The sequence below is a fragment of the Triturus cristatus genome, chromosome 5_1 (genome assembly GCF_964204655.1).
Source record: "Triturus cristatus chromosome 5_1, aTriCri1.1, whole genome shotgun sequence".
In the NCBI taxonomy this organism is placed as follows: domain Eukaryota; kingdom Metazoa; phylum Chordata; class Amphibia; order Caudata; family Salamandridae; genus Triturus; species Triturus cristatus.
In genome coordinates this window covers 164,912,985-164,928,027 of record NC_140587.1, presented here as the reverse complement: position 1 = coordinate 164,928,027, position 15,043 = coordinate 164,912,985, and the positions used below count along the sequence as shown (strand labels likewise).

Sequence of the window (15,043 nt, the reverse complement as noted above, 5' to 3'; positions counted from 1 at the left end):
AGGTACATTAGAGTGTAGTGGGGTAGATTGGTATAGGGTGGGGTAGTTTGGAGTGGGGTAGATTGGGTTAGAGTGAGATAGATTGGAGTGAAGTTGAGTCGACTAGAGTGGAGAAGATTGAGGTAGATTGGAGTGGGGGAGTGGGATAGATTGAATTGGGGTAGACTGGGGTAAAAATGAGCAGATTGGAGTGGAGTGGGGAAGACTGGAGTGTGGTAAATCTCGGTAGAGTGGAGTGGGATATATTGGGGTAGATTGGAGTGGAGTGGGTTAGATTGTGTAAGAATAGAGTGAAGTGGATTGGGGAAGACTGGAGTGGAGTGGGGTAGATTAGAACAAGGTAGATTAGAGTGGAGTTGGGTAGATGGGAGATGAGTAGAATAGAGTGAGAAAGATCATGTGGATTCAGGTAGGGTAGTTTAAAGTGGAGTCGATTGAAGTGGAGTGGTGCAGATTGGAGTGAGATAGATAGGAGTGGGTTCGTTTGGAGTGGGGTATTTCAAAGTGGAGTGGGGTATATTGGAGTGGTGTAGATTGGAGTGGAGTTGGATAGAGTGGTGTGGGGTAGATTTGGATGGGGTGAGGTAGACTGGAATGGGGTAGATTAGGGTAGGGTGGGGTAGATTGGAGTGGAGTAGATTAGCGTGAGATAGATTGGTGTGCGGCTGATTGGATGGGATAGTTTGGAATAGGGTGGTTTGGGGTGGAGCGTGGTAGGATAGATTGGAGTGAGATGGAGTCAAGTGGATTGGGGTGGAGTGGGTTAGATTGGGCTGGAGTGGAGTAGATTTTGGGTGGCATGTGATAGACTGGACTGAAGCGGAGTGGGGTAGATTGGAGTGGGGTGGAGTGGCATTAGATAGTTTGGAGAGGACTTGAGAGGGGAGTGGAGTGAGATAGATTGGAGTTCAGTGTAGTGGGGTAGATTGGGGTGAGTGGAATGAGGTAGATTGTGTTGATTAGATTAGGTTAAATTGGGATGGAGTGAGGTAGATTGAGAGGAATGATTAGAGTGGAGTAGTTTGGAGAGTGTTAGATTGGAGTGGAGTGGGGTCAATTGAAGTAGAATAGATTTGGATGGGGTAGATTGGGGAGGGGTGGACTGCAGTTGGGTATATGGGGTGGAGCAGGGTGGAGTAGATTGGAGTGGGGTGGGGAGGATTGGGGTGGGGTAGATAGGGGTGAAATGGGTTAGATTGGAGTGGAATGGGGTCAATTTGAGTGGAGTAGGGTAGATTGGAGTGAAACGGACTGGGGTATATTTGGGCAGAGTGGAGTGTGGTATAGTGAAGTAGATTAAAGTGGAGTGGGGAAGATTGGGCGGAATGGAGTGTGGTAGATTGGAGTAGAGTGGGGTAGATTGTGGTAGATTTGAGTGGGGCAGATTGTGGTAGATTGGAGTGGAGTAGATTGTGGTGGAGTGGGGTAGATTTGAGTGGAGTGGGTAGACTAGAGTGGGGAGGAGTGGGATAGATTGTGGTGGACTTTAGAGTGAAGTGGGGTAAATTGGAATGTAGTGGGGTATATTGGACAGGGGTCGTTTGGAGTGGAGTAGAACAGAGTGGGGTGCTTTGGATTGGGGTACATTGGAGTGGGGTGGATTAGGGTACATTGGAGTGGATTCAATAGAGTGGTATGGGGCAGTTTGGGATGGAGTGGGGTAGAGTGGGGTAGGCTGGAGTGGGGTAGATTAGGGTAGGATGGGGTAGATTGGAATGGAGTGGAGTAGATTGGAATGGAGTAGATTAGAGTGGGGCAGATTGGTATGGGGCTGATTGGATGGTGTGGAATTGAGTAGGGTGGTTTTGAGGTGGAGTGTGGTAGGAGAGATTGGAGTGTGATGGATTGGGGTGGAGTGGGTTAGATTGTGCTGGAGTGGGATAGAACTGGGTAGCATGTGATAGACTGGAGTAAAGTGGAGTGGGGTCGATTGGATAGAGTGGAATAGAGTGTGGTAGATTGGGGTAGAGTGGAGTGGGGAAGATAGGGTAGATTGGAATGGGTTAGATAGGGGTAGAGTGGATTGAGGTAGGTTGGAGTGGAGTACAGTGGAGTGGAGTTAGATAGTTTGGAGTGGAGTTGTGATTAGAGTGGAGTGAAATAGGTTGGAGTACAGTGTAGGTGGTAGATTGGGAGAGTGGGATGAGGTAGATTGGGTGGATTAAAATAGGGTAAATTGGAATGGAGTGAGGCAAATTTGAGTGGGGTACATTGAAGAGGGATGATTGGAGTTGGGTTGTTTGGAGTGCGGTAGATTGGAGTGGAGTGTGGTCAGTAGGAGGGAGGTATATTGGGATGGGGTAGATTGGGGAGGGGTAGATTGGAGAAGGGTAGATTGGGGTGGAGTGGGGTAGATTGGAGTGGGGTACAGTGGATTGGGTCGAATGGGTAGGGGTAAAGTGGGTTAGATTGGAGTGGAATGGGATAGAGTTGAGTGGAGTGCGGTAGATTGGAGTGAAATTGAGTAGGGTAGATTTTGGAGAGGATTGTGGTATAGTAGAGTGGGAAAGATTAGAGTGGAGTGGAGCGAAGTAGATTGGGCAGATTAGAGTGTGGGAGATTGGAGAGGAGTGGGGTAGATTGAGGTAGATTTGAATAGGGAAGATTGTGGTTGATTGGAGTGGGGTAGATTGGAGTGGGGTGGAGTGGCGTTAGATAGTTTGGAGTGGACTTGAGATTGGAGTGGAGTGAGACATATTGGAGTAAAGTGTAGTGGGGTTGATTTGGGTGAGAGGAATGAGGTAGATTGAGTGGATTAAAATAGGCTAGATTGGGATGGAGAGAGGTAGATTTGAGTGGACTACATTGAAGAGGGATGATTGGAGTGGAGTAGTTTGATGTGCGTTAGATTGCAGTGGAGTAGGGTAGATTGGGGTGAAGTGGGTTATATTGGAGTGTAATGGGGTTAGATTTGAGTGGAGTGGGGTGGACTGAAGTGAAATGGAGTAGGGTATATTTTTGGAGTGGAGTGTGGTGTAGTGGAATGAGAAAGATTAGAGTGGGGTGGACTGAAGTAGATTGGGCAGATTGGAGTGTGGTAGATTGTGTGGATTAGAATTGGCTAAATTGGGATGAAGTGAGGTAGATTGAAAGGGATGATTGGAGTGGAGTAGTTTGAAGTGCGCTAGATTGGAGTGGAGTGGGGTCAATTGTATTGGAATAGATTGGGATGAGGTAGATTGGGGAGGGGTAGACTGGAGTTGGGTAGATGGGGTGGAGCGGGTGGAGTAGATTGGAGTGTGGTGGGGATGTTTGGGGTGGGGTAGTTAGGGGTAAAATTGGTTAGATTGGAGTGGAATTAAGTTGATTTGAGTGGAGTGGGGTAGATTGGGGTGAAATGGACTGGGGTATATTTGGGCAGAGTGGAGTGTGGTATAGTGGAGTAGATTAAAGTGGAGTGGGGCAGATTGGGTGGATTGGAGTGTGGTAGATTGGAGTGGCATGGGGTACATTGTGGTAGATTTGAGTGGGGCAGATTGTGGTAGATTGTAGTGGCATGGGGTAGATTGTGGTAGATTGGAGTGGGGTAGATTGTGGTGAAGTGGGGTAGATTTGAGTGGAGTGGGGTAGACTAGAGTGGAGAGGAGTTGGATAGATTGCAGTGGACTTTGGAGTGAAGTGGGGTAAATTGGAATGGAGTGGGGTACATTGAACCGGGGTCGATTGTAGTGGATTGGAGTGGAGTAGAACAGAGTGGGGTGGGATGGATTGAATTGGGGTACATTGGAGTGGGGTGGATTGGGGTACATTGGAGTGGATTCAATAGAGTGGTATGGGGTAGATTGGGATGGAGTGGGGTGGAGTGGGGTGGAGTGGGGTAGACTGGAGTGGGGGTAGATTAGGATAGGATGGGGTAGATTGGAGTGGAGTGGAGTAGATTGGAATGGAGTAGATTTTAGTGGGTCAGATTGGAATAGGGCTGATTGGATGGTGTAGATTTGAGGTGGAGTGTGGTAGGAGAGATTGGAGTGTGATGGATTGGGGTGGAGTGGGTTAGATTGTGATGGAGTGGGGTAGAGTTGGGTAGCATGTGATAGACTGGAGTAAAGTGGAGTGGGGTAGATTGGGGTAGAGTGGACTGGGGTAGATTGTAGTGGGTTAGATAGGGGTAGAGTGGATTGGGATAGGTTGGAGTGGAGTAGGGTGGAGTGGAGTTGGATAGTTTGGAGTGGAGTTGTGATTAGAGTGGAGTGAAATAGATTGGAGTACAGTGTAGTGGGGTAGATTAGGGGAGTGGAGTGAGGTAGATTGGGTGGATTAGAATAGGGTAAATTGGAATGGAGTGAGGCAGATTTGAGTGGGGTACATTGAAGAGGGATGATTGGAGTGGGGTTGTTTGGAGTACTGTAGATTGGAGCGGAGTGGAGTCAGTAGGAGTGAGGTAGATCGGGACGGGGTAGATTGGGGAGGGGTACATTGGAGCAGGGTAGATTGGAGTGAGGTGCGGTGGATTGGGGTTAGGGTGGGTAGGGGTGAAGTGGGAAGTGGGTTAGAGTGGAGTGGGGTAGATTGGAGTGAAATGGAGTAGAGTAGATTTTTGGAGTGGATTGTGGTATGGTGGAATGAGAAAGATTAGAGTGGAGTGGACTGAAGTAGATTGAGCAGATTGGAGTGTGGTAGATTGGAGAGGAGTGAGGTAGATTGTGGTAGATTTGAATGGGGCAGATTGTGGTAGATTGGAGTGGGTTAGATTGTGGTGGAGTGGGGTAGATTTGAGGGGAGTGGGATAGATTAAAGTGGAGATGAGTTGGATAGCTTGAAGTGGAGTTTGGAGTGGAATGGGTTAAATTGAAATGGAGTGGGGTAAATTGGACAGGGGTAGAGTGGAGTGGAGCGAAGTAGAATGGAGTGGGGTAGACTCCTGTGGAGTGGATTGAGGTACATGGAGTGGGGTGGATTGGGGTACATTGGTGTGGAGGGGCGTAGCGTGGAGCGGGTTGTCATAGGTAGAGTGTTGTGTCGTAGAATGGAGCGGTGTGGCATAGAGTGAAAGGAAATAGAATAGAGTGGAGTGGGGTAGTGTGGATCATGCATGGTGTGGTACCACACTGACATTACAGACAACACATTTTCAATTGAAATGACCATCACATTTGGACTGAAATATGGTTTTACTGTACAAAAATAATAATGTGTGCAAATGACATCATATAGTTCATTGGTGTGTTTTGATCCCATTCAAACATTTGTTTCCACCACAATTCAGAATTTAAAAAAATCATTCACTTGTATTAATTCTGATATATTCTGAAGCCTTATCACAGTAATTTTTTTTTGTTTGTGTGTGTTTGCTAGAAACAAAAAAACCTGCACCCTCTCCTCTTACATGGATACTCGGCAGGATTGTCACATAAATGTTCTCACTTTGAAGACAGAGAAAGACAAGTAAACACCAAGGTCCCTCTGTAGAGAGAGCTTGACATTCAAGTTTTTGAATGCACACCGCAAATGTGACAAGATAAGAACACGATTCAAAGGCCTGTTTACAGAAAGCAAGTTTGTGGAAAAGTTCAGTAAGCAAGGTTTGGGCAAGGGGAGGGGCAAACTCAAGTTGGACAGACTAGAGCAAATAATGCTAGCAAATAGAAAGCCAGAAAATGTGATTTACGAACCACAAAGCCAGTGGTGAACAGCGGGCGGAATGCATTCCTATGTCAGCTTTCGGAATGTCCCCAAGATGTGTTTAGCAAACCTAAAAACTTTAGGTTTGGGAGGGTATGGACAGTAAGTGAAGGGAGAGAAAGGGCGAGTAGCTGACGTCGTGGCCGAGACAGGTGTGTGATCACAGCGCAGTCACGTCACCGCTTGCAGCATATGTGATACACGGCAGTAACCGAACGAGGGCCAGGCAGTGAGGAAACCAGAGGAAGAACAAGAGATGAACACACGCTAAGCGAGGAGAGGTCAAATTAGAAGATAGGAAATAGGAGTAGAGAAGAAAACGCAATGAAAACAATGTACTGAAGATGTGATCAGAGTAGTGTAAACGGGTGTTGGGCACTTACACAGAAGAGTCCAATGTTTCAATCTCTCGCTGAAACCATCTCCTGCAGAAGCGCTGGTTTCCCCAATGTTTACTAGAGCGCCTCGTGCTCACATCCACGGACCGCAGCACCTTCACCTCCTGCACCTCGCCCCATCACGTGTGATGGAGGGGGGCTCCTTACCCACCGGTGTTGCACCCGCGCCCTGACTGAGCTCTAACGGTACAGCGCCTTACCTTAACGCTTTCCATCCACCGAGGTACAGTCACTTACCTGGGAACACTCTATCGACCAGGTGTTGTCCCTTGCCTGGGAGTAGTACCTCCTCCTGGTTCTATCTCCTACCGTAAAACTATCCACCTGGTGCGTATGGAACACTCTTTATCACCCGGCGCTATTACCTTGGAACCCTCCGTCTACCTGCCGTTGTCTCTTAATCAGAGTTCTCTATCGACCGGGTGATGTCTCTTAATCAGAGCTCTGCATCGACCGGGCGTTGTCTCTACTCTCAATCAGAGCTCTGCATCGACCGGGCGTTGTCTCTACTCTTAATCAGAGCTCTGCATCGACCGGGCGTTGTTTCTTAGAGCTCCGACTCTATCGACCGGGTGCTGTCTCTTTCCTTAAAGCTCTCGATCCACCCGACGTTCTCACATAGAAGCGTTCCACCTACAGGGGCTTTTGGAAGCACTCTACCCACCGGGTGCAGTCTCTCAACTCGGAACCTTGTATCCACCGAGCACTCCTAGAATCTCCCCGGGACCTGTCTGACGCATAGGTGCGTTTCGTCCCAGGGCGCTGTCTCTTATCATGGGGCACTCTGTGCTTGGGGTGCTGTCTCTTACCTGGGAGTGCTCTCCCCTCAGAATCCATTATTTAACCTCTGGGGCACTTTACCTCCAGGGTGCGGCCTCTTACCTGGAAATGTTCTTTCCTCATGTTCTTGTCTGAACTATCTTGCACTCTATCCTCAGGGTGATGTCTCTTACCTGGTAGTGCTCTGTCTATATGGTGCGGTCTCTCACCTACCGTACGCAACACCCTCAAGGCGCTCTTACCTGGAAGTGTTAGAGCACTTCGGGTGCTGCCTGCCTTTTACCTTGCACTCTCTCCTCAGGGTCGTGTCTCTTATCTGAATATCCTTTATCCTCGGGGTGCTGTCTCTCACATATAGTGCATGCACTCCACTCTCACTGTGTTGTTTCTTACTTGGAAGTGTTATGTTACGTTATGGATATTTGTAGAGTGCATGGCTACCCGAAGGCGCCCTAGCGCTAGCCGAGAGAGAGGCAGGTCACAACAAGGTGGGGAGTTTGAAGTGTTCTGTCCTCAGGGTGCTGTCTCTCGCCTTCCTTGCTCTTTACCCTAAGGCTGCGGTCTCTCTTCTGGAACAGCTCTATCCTCAGGGTGCTGTCTCTCGCCTTCTATGCTCTCTACCATAAGGCTGCGGTCTCTCCTCTGGAACAGCTCTATCCTCCGGGTGCTGTCTCTCGACTTCCTTGCTCTCTACCCTAAGGCTGCGGTCTCTGTTCTGAAACAGCTCTATCCTCAGGGTGCTGTCTCTCGCCTTCCATGCTCTCTACCATAAGGCTGCGGTCTCTCCTCTGGAACAGCTCTATCCTCCGGGTGCTGTCTCTCGACTTCCTTGCTCTCTACCCTAAGGCTGCGGTCTCTGTTCTGAAAGAGCTCTATCCTCAGGGTGCTGTTTCTCGCCTTCCATGCTCTCTACCTTAAGGCTGCGGTCTCTCGTCTGGAATAGCTCTATCCTCAGGGTGCTGTCTCTCGCCTTCCATGCTCTCTACCATAAGGCTGCGGTCTCTCGTCTGGAATAGCGCTATCCTCAGGGTGCTGTGTTTTATCCAGAGGCGCTCTGTCCGAATGCTCGCTCTTACCTGCTCTTTCCACGTGGTGCTGTCTTTCTCTTGCCTTCCTTGCTCTTTACCCTAAGGCTGCGGTCTCTCTTCTGGAACAGCTCTATCCTCAGGGTGCTGTCTCTCGCCTTCTATGCTCTCTACCATAAGGCTGCGGTCTCTCCTCTGGAACAGCTCTATCCTCCGGGTGCTGTCTCTCGACTTCCTTGCTCTCTACCCTAAGGCTGCGGTCTCTGTTCTGAAACAGCTCTATCCTCAGGGTGCTGTCTCTCGCCTTCCATGCTCTCTACCATAAGGCTGCGGTCTCTCGTCTGGAACAGCTCTATCCTCAGGATGCTGTCTCTCGACTTCCTTGCTCTCTACCCTAAGGCTGCGGTCTCTCTTCTGGGACAGCTCTATCCTCAGGGTGCTGTCTCTCGACTTCCTTGCTCTCTACCCTAAGGCTGCGGTCTCTCTTCTGGAACAGCTCTATCCTCAGGGTGCTGTCACTCGCCTTCCATGCTCTCTACCTTAAGGCTGCAGTCTCTCGTCTGGAATAGCTCTATCCTCAGGGTGCTGTCTCTCGCCTTCCATGCTCTCTACCATAAGGCTGCGGTCTCTCGTCTGGAATAGCGCTATCCTCAGGGTGCTGTGTTTTATCCAAAGGCGCTCTGTCCGAATGCTCGCTCTTACCTGCTCTTTCCACGTGGTGCTGTCTTTCTCTTGCCTTCCTTGCTCTTTACCCTAAGGCTGCGGTCTCTCTTCTGGAACAGCTCTATCCTCAGGGTGCTGTCTCTCGCCTTCTATGCTCTCTACCATAAGGCTGTGGTCTCTCCTCTGGAACAGCTCTATCGTCCGGGTGCTGTCTCTCGACTTCCTTGCTCTCTACCCTAAGGCTGCGGTCTCTGTTCTGAAACAGCTCTATCCTCAGGGTGCTGTCTCTCGCCTTCTATGCTCTCTACCATAAGGCTGCGGTCTCTCCTCTGGAACAGCTCTATCCTCCGGGTGCTGTCTCTCGACTTCCTTGCTATCTACCCTAAGGCTGCGGTCTCTGTTCTGAAACAGCTCTATCCTCAGGGTGCTGTCTCTCGCCTTCCATGCTCTCTACCATAAGGCTGCGGTCTCTCGTCTGGAACAGCTCTATCCTCAGGATGCTGTCTCTCGACTTCCTTGCTCTCTACCCTAAGGCTGCGGTCTCTCTTCTGGGACAGCTCTATCCTCAGGGTGCTGTCTCTCGACTTCCTTGCTCTCTACCCTAAGGCTGCGGTCTCTCTTCTGGAACAGCTCTATCCTCAGGGTGCTGTCTCTCGCCTTCCATGCTCTCTACCTTAAGGCTGCGGTCTCTCGTCTGGAATAGCTCTATCCTCAGGGTGCTGTCTCTCGCCTTCCATGCTCTCTACCATAAGGCTGCCGTCTCTCGTCTGGAATAGCGCTATCCTCAGGGTGCTGTGTTTTATCCAGAAGCGCTCTGTCCGAATGCTCGCACCTCGTGGGCCCTGGAACTTTGCTCGAAGGTTAGTAATGTCCGTATGAGGTCTCTTACCTGAGGAGCACTCTCTTCCCAGGGCGTTGTCTCTCTCCCTCTCCTCCTGAGTCCAGCTCAGCTCTCAGTCTCTGCACTGCCAGTATGCTGAGCTCACTGCCTGCACTGCCTCCGGAGATTCCATCTGGGATGGAGGGAGGGAAGACGGGGAGAGGGGAGAGGGGCCTGGCAGGACAAGGAGCGTTTTGTCTGCCAGCCAAAGTTCTCAAGATGTGTTCCACAGCAGCGGCTTCTCAGCCGGAACACTAATAACATTCCCTTCCGCAGGGCTCGGCGAGAGAGAGGGCCGTGCAGGAACGACACGTAAAGAGATTAACAGACAACATTATACTACATTAGTACAGCTTTCTTCCTCTTCTGCATAAAACGAATCTGTGCACAAGACCCTGTGCCCTCCTCTGCACACAACAAATGCAGATAAGACCCTTCACCTTCCTCTGAACATGGCTAACATGTTTAAAACCCTCCAGCCTCCTCTGTGCATGGCTTACATGCAATGAAGACTCTTCGCCGTCCTCAGTCTGTACATGGCTCACATAAGACCTTTCACCACCATGTGTGCAGTAGGATAACACCTTACGGTATTATGGATCTCAGAACAAGCCCTGGAAACTGTAGTGTACCACCTGGCCCTGCGCCACTGGCTACTGCATCACACGGACCTGTGGCCCGGCCTGGCCCGAGGGACGAAATAAACAGGAGGTGGACGGCTCAAGGCCAGGGGCGTAACGCAAGCCCCTACCGCCCCTGCAGCCCCCGCAGATCAGGGGGTCCCACAACTCTTCAGCGGACCCCAACCACTTCATGGGGCCCCCATTCAGCCCAAGGCTAATGGATATTGGCGAGATATGGGATACTTAGTGACCCCCTCATCTGATTCTGCAGGGGGGCCATAATTTTGTGTTATGCCACTGCTCTTGGGGCCACTCCCCCACCAGAAACTGAGTGTTTGTGCGTGTTCTCTCATCGGCCAGCGGTCTCCTGCGCGACCTAGTTTGACATTCTACACTGGTGGCATGGTGGGCAACACACACTGAGGCTTGTAACCAGGCCCGGTTCCAGGAATTTTCCTCTGGATGAGCCACAGGTATGTTTGGGTGGGCCAATGTGGGCCCAATATTTGTCAATTCCGGAGGAAGCCTACAAGGCCAAGATTACATCATATCTTCTTCCAAACAGGCCCACAGTACAGTTCATTGAGAGTAAGAGCTGATGCCTATACTCAAAAGCCCCACCCTTATAATGAGCGGCAGGCAAATCTTCAACGGAACCACCTGGAGTCCAAGCAGATTCTAATAGCTCAAGGTTAAGGAGGTCCCTGTTCCCACACCTAAGCCTTCACATTATGCACTAGGAAGACTGACTACTTACTCTTTGAAATTTGCCCAACACCTATTTCTTTGCAGATTACTTCGCTGGAAGGTGTAAAGGATAAAGGAAGTGGTGGCGCCTCGCTGATTATGCGTGTAGTGTGTTCATCTCCTTATTGGTGCGGTGCAGTAGGTGGGGGAAACACCCTCAAAACCCCAAATGTGTGAAGGAAGAATCCTGCACAAAACTGAAAGCGAGAGTCCTATGCACACGTAATATTAACTCAATGAAATTTCATCCAGTAATTTGAGTGCAAATGTCAATGAAAGTCCAAATGAATCCGATTCTTGCCTTTAATTCAAACAAAAAGCAAAGAGCATCCAGCCAACGCGTGTTTCGTCTTATCGGGAAATATCCCTCGACTTCTTCAGGGCTGGGAAGGATTCAATAATCATTGTATAATCGCGTTGCATCACATTGCTGTAGCATTGTTAAATTACTCACATCTAATAAAAGATCCAAGTATCACCTTAATGTGGAAACCCTAAACTCATTGTAAATTAAAATGTGACAATTTACTCGCTCCTCAGAGCGTGTGAATATGAAAAAAGGGAATTATATCTCTCCAATCTATACATGAAAGTGATGTGATAGGTGCCAGTCCAGCGTTGCTTGAACAACCGTATAGCCCACAGCAGAAGAAATCACAAAATGTACATTAAACACGATGGAAGGCAGTATGTATATTCAGTAGAAACTACATGTATTATCTAGCTATGGGAGCACAATCAAGCCTCAAAAAGAGTGGTACCTGTACTTCTATGCTAAGTCTTTTCAACGATCTATAACACAAAAATGATAGAAAGTGCCAAAGTAAGGGGAAAGTGTATTATTGGAAACGGGCCAGGAAAATTAGTGGTAGATAGAATGTCATGAGTTAATGACGGATCCTCACCCCTCCGTCGGTTATATTTACGGCCCGGCTGGCCAATAAATGAGAGTATTCTCAGAGTTCTCACAAGCGCTCATGTAGTGTTCGCCAATATTAAAACTTAAGTGATTAATAAGGTATTTTAATATCCAACCAACTGCTGCAGTACTGGGTTACAACATAAGCTGATTGAAAACAACAACTCTTACCTATATTAGGATATGAGTCACAGGACCGATATGAGATGTGCGGGAAAAGATTCCATTCCACACGTGGTAATTAGTAGAGACCTGCAAAGTGTATGGTACCCCATTAAAGTCCGAGAAACAGCCTGCTAATGTCATTGCATGTGTAGTTCACAAAAACAAACCCAAAGGGAATGGGTTTTACCTTGAGGAGTGCGCTACAGGGATATGTGTGCATCGGTCGAGTGCTCTGCTCCGGTTGAGGACAGATGCACGACCCGAAAGTGCTGTTTTATACCAAAAGACAAGCTCAGAACTACTAGAGCGTAAACTGTCAAGTTGGCATATTCAATCATGAAAACTTTACAATGCGTTTTGTTCCTGTCTCTTGAAGATGTGTTTATGCTAGTAACTTGAAACCAATAATGAGAAAAGATATTTTATGCCGGAGGGAAATAAAATCTAGGACCAGCGTGATTCAAAAGGATAATTCGTCCAATGTCGGATCGTGTGATGAAATGACCCGGTGCTGAATATTACAAAGTGTTTACAGGCCGTACTTGTCGGCCCAAGAAAAAGTTACAAAGTAGGGAAGTGATTCGAGCCAAGTTGGATTTGGTGATTATATTTTTGCTTATCGTTCTAGAGCTCCTAAGGTGTATGTGACTAGTCATTGTAACACGCAAGTATAGTGTACACTCATATGAGATGCGCGCTTATAGGTTTCGGATGTGTATCACAGGGTCGTCATTCATTCTGTCAGAGACCTAGAGTGATCAGAGGCATCTAAGTCTCACTGAACCCTAGTGTGGTGTGGGGTATCTAGCATTGTAACTAAGGTTTAAAAGTCAAGTCAAGGGATGACACTCTAAAGAACAAGGTTCGGAAACCACAACGCAATCAACCAGAGAGATTGATAACTGATTACAATGAGACCAGCTTCATCCTTAGAAAAGCCTGAGCAAGCACCGGAGGATCCTGACAGCAGATAATTCACTGAAAATTAATCATATTGCTTCTCATCCTCAAATCACCTACAGACGGGGCTGGACACTCAGAAATCGACTTAGCCCCTCGATCCCACGGACTCGTGGTGACTCCACACGACTCACACCTCGGTCCATAGGTTTTTATAAATGTGGTTCCTGCGGTGTTTGCAGATGGGCCAAACACAATACCAAAGAATTTACTGAACATATAACATAAGATATATTATCAACTGTAACACAAGATATGTAGCATACGTCATTGTATGCGCGTGCCAGGGCCAATATGTAGGTAGAACCATCAGACCCCTTGGAGATAGGATTGGGGAACATGCCAGGGCCCTACACTAACAAGACGCTAGATACCCAATGGCACTCCATGCCGCCGTCTGTCCTTCTCAAGGACAACACAAACGCTTTACTTTCTATGGCATTGATATCGTGGAACCCAGCCCACGTGGTGGCAACAGAGAACTCAGACACACGGAGGCATTCTGGATCATGCGCCTCCGCACCGTCGAACACAGCCTCAACAGTGACCATGAGATGCAGTATTTCTTGGGGGATTAAGAATCAGGACAACTTAATCCTACTCTATATTTTCAGCCTTCATGTTATCACAGGTTTGATCAAAAGTTGACAATACCAGCAAACTTTACTGTTACGTAATCACTGTCACTGTTAAGCACCATCTATTTTTATATTTTGCCAAAGTATTAACGTTTTGAATTACCCAGGACATGTCACCCAATTGTTTTGTCGTTCTATTTAGAATATTGCCTACGTACTTTACAAAGCAGAAGGTGCCTCCTTGCTTATCATAATAACCTAATTGTCAAAAACACACCCCTTTTCAAACTTAGAAACTCATGTCTTCCATATGGTATTATATGGCTGGGGTACTGTTAGAAAGTGGATTATTGGTAGGGGCAAATGTAGGTCTGTCACTGGCAATAAGGCACTAACACATGATAGGACTCAGCATAGGTTTTAGAAAATTATTCCTATGCTCAACCCTGGGTAACGTGGCTGCGAGCAGGCAGGCTTAACTTCAAAGACAGGTATGTAAAGCATTTAAAAACACCAATTCAGTAAATAATTAAGACACAACACAAAATAAAAATCCAATACCAATTTATAAAAATAGGTAATATTGTTATCTTTTACATGACACCAAAATGAAAAAAATCCACTTAGAGAATCAGTGATATGAATTTTTAAAGATTAGACACTTTCTAGTGCTTAGAAACCAACAGTGCCCCTTTTAGTCATTTCGTTTTCTCTGACAGGGACACACCTTTAGAAGCGGTTCTGGAGAATGTCTCACCACTGTGCAGTGCCGCCTTCTCCAGCAGACGGGTCCAGTTAGAACTCCTTCCTGAAGTTCTGCTTGCGGGTCCCAAAGTATCCAACACACAGTCCAAGGTTCTGGAATCTCCAAGAGGGTCCTTGAAAGTGTGAAACTTCGATTCCGCAATCCACATGAACAAAACCCTTACAAATCCACTGGCACTCCAGGCTGGGAATTCTTTGTGGGGATGAGCTCTGTTAACCTGTAGCTTGCAGGGAGTCCACTCTTTAGTCCTTTTGAAGCAGGTTTGATCCATAGGGCTGTAGTTTCCAATGGTGCAAAAAGGCACAAACGCAGAGTCCTGGCCTTTGGAAATGCACTTCAAAATCTTCAGCGTAGACAGACCCTTCTTATTCTTTTCAGTTTCAAGCAGCAGATCTAAGAGGCTCTGCCCCTCTCAGATACTTATTCCAAGTTCTCTGGGTCATGCAGGACGTCACTTCTGCCCAATGGGAGCAGGGTAACTCCTCAAATGACCACATCCTGTAGAGTGTGGCATTATTTTGTCCCAGAGTGCATCAAATCTTCCAAATCCATAATGGCTGATTTTCCAGCAAGGAGGTAAGAGCTGGCTAAACACACCCCTAGGGTGGCTAATTTACTTAGACTCTCCCCCCTGCATCTGCTCATACCTTCCTTAATCCTACCATCTGCCTGAGGTGGTAAGTTCAGAGCCGTAAATGACACTGGTCTCTGCTCGCCTCTTTGAAGACTATGGTTTACAACTCCTCCCCCTGGCCTGGCATTCCTATGGAGCAGCACACTGCCCTCCCAGCAGAGCTGGTCAACCCCAGGGGCTCTTTATCACCTTTACAAGGCAGCCTGGGTAGTCCACTTAACTCTGACCAATCAGGGCAGACCACTGGAAGGCTGAATTTGGTCTTATAACTTCTTGTATGTAC

The 15,043-nt window shown here is 48.0% G+C and overlaps 1 protein-coding gene across 1 annotated transcript in view; it reads right to left on the bottom strand.

The window, feature by feature from the left end:
- LOC146830525 (prolargin-like) overlaps positions 1-9,513 on the bottom strand; it is an 82,690-nt gene extending 73,177 nt beyond the window's left edge. The window contains exon 1 of the mRNA XM_085604728.1: positions 9,378-9,513. The gene's annotated coding sequence lies outside the window, so the exon portion shown is untranslated. The remainder of the gene's footprint in view (positions 1-9,377) is intronic.
- Between the last annotated feature and the right edge of the window lie 5,530 nt (positions 9,514-15,043).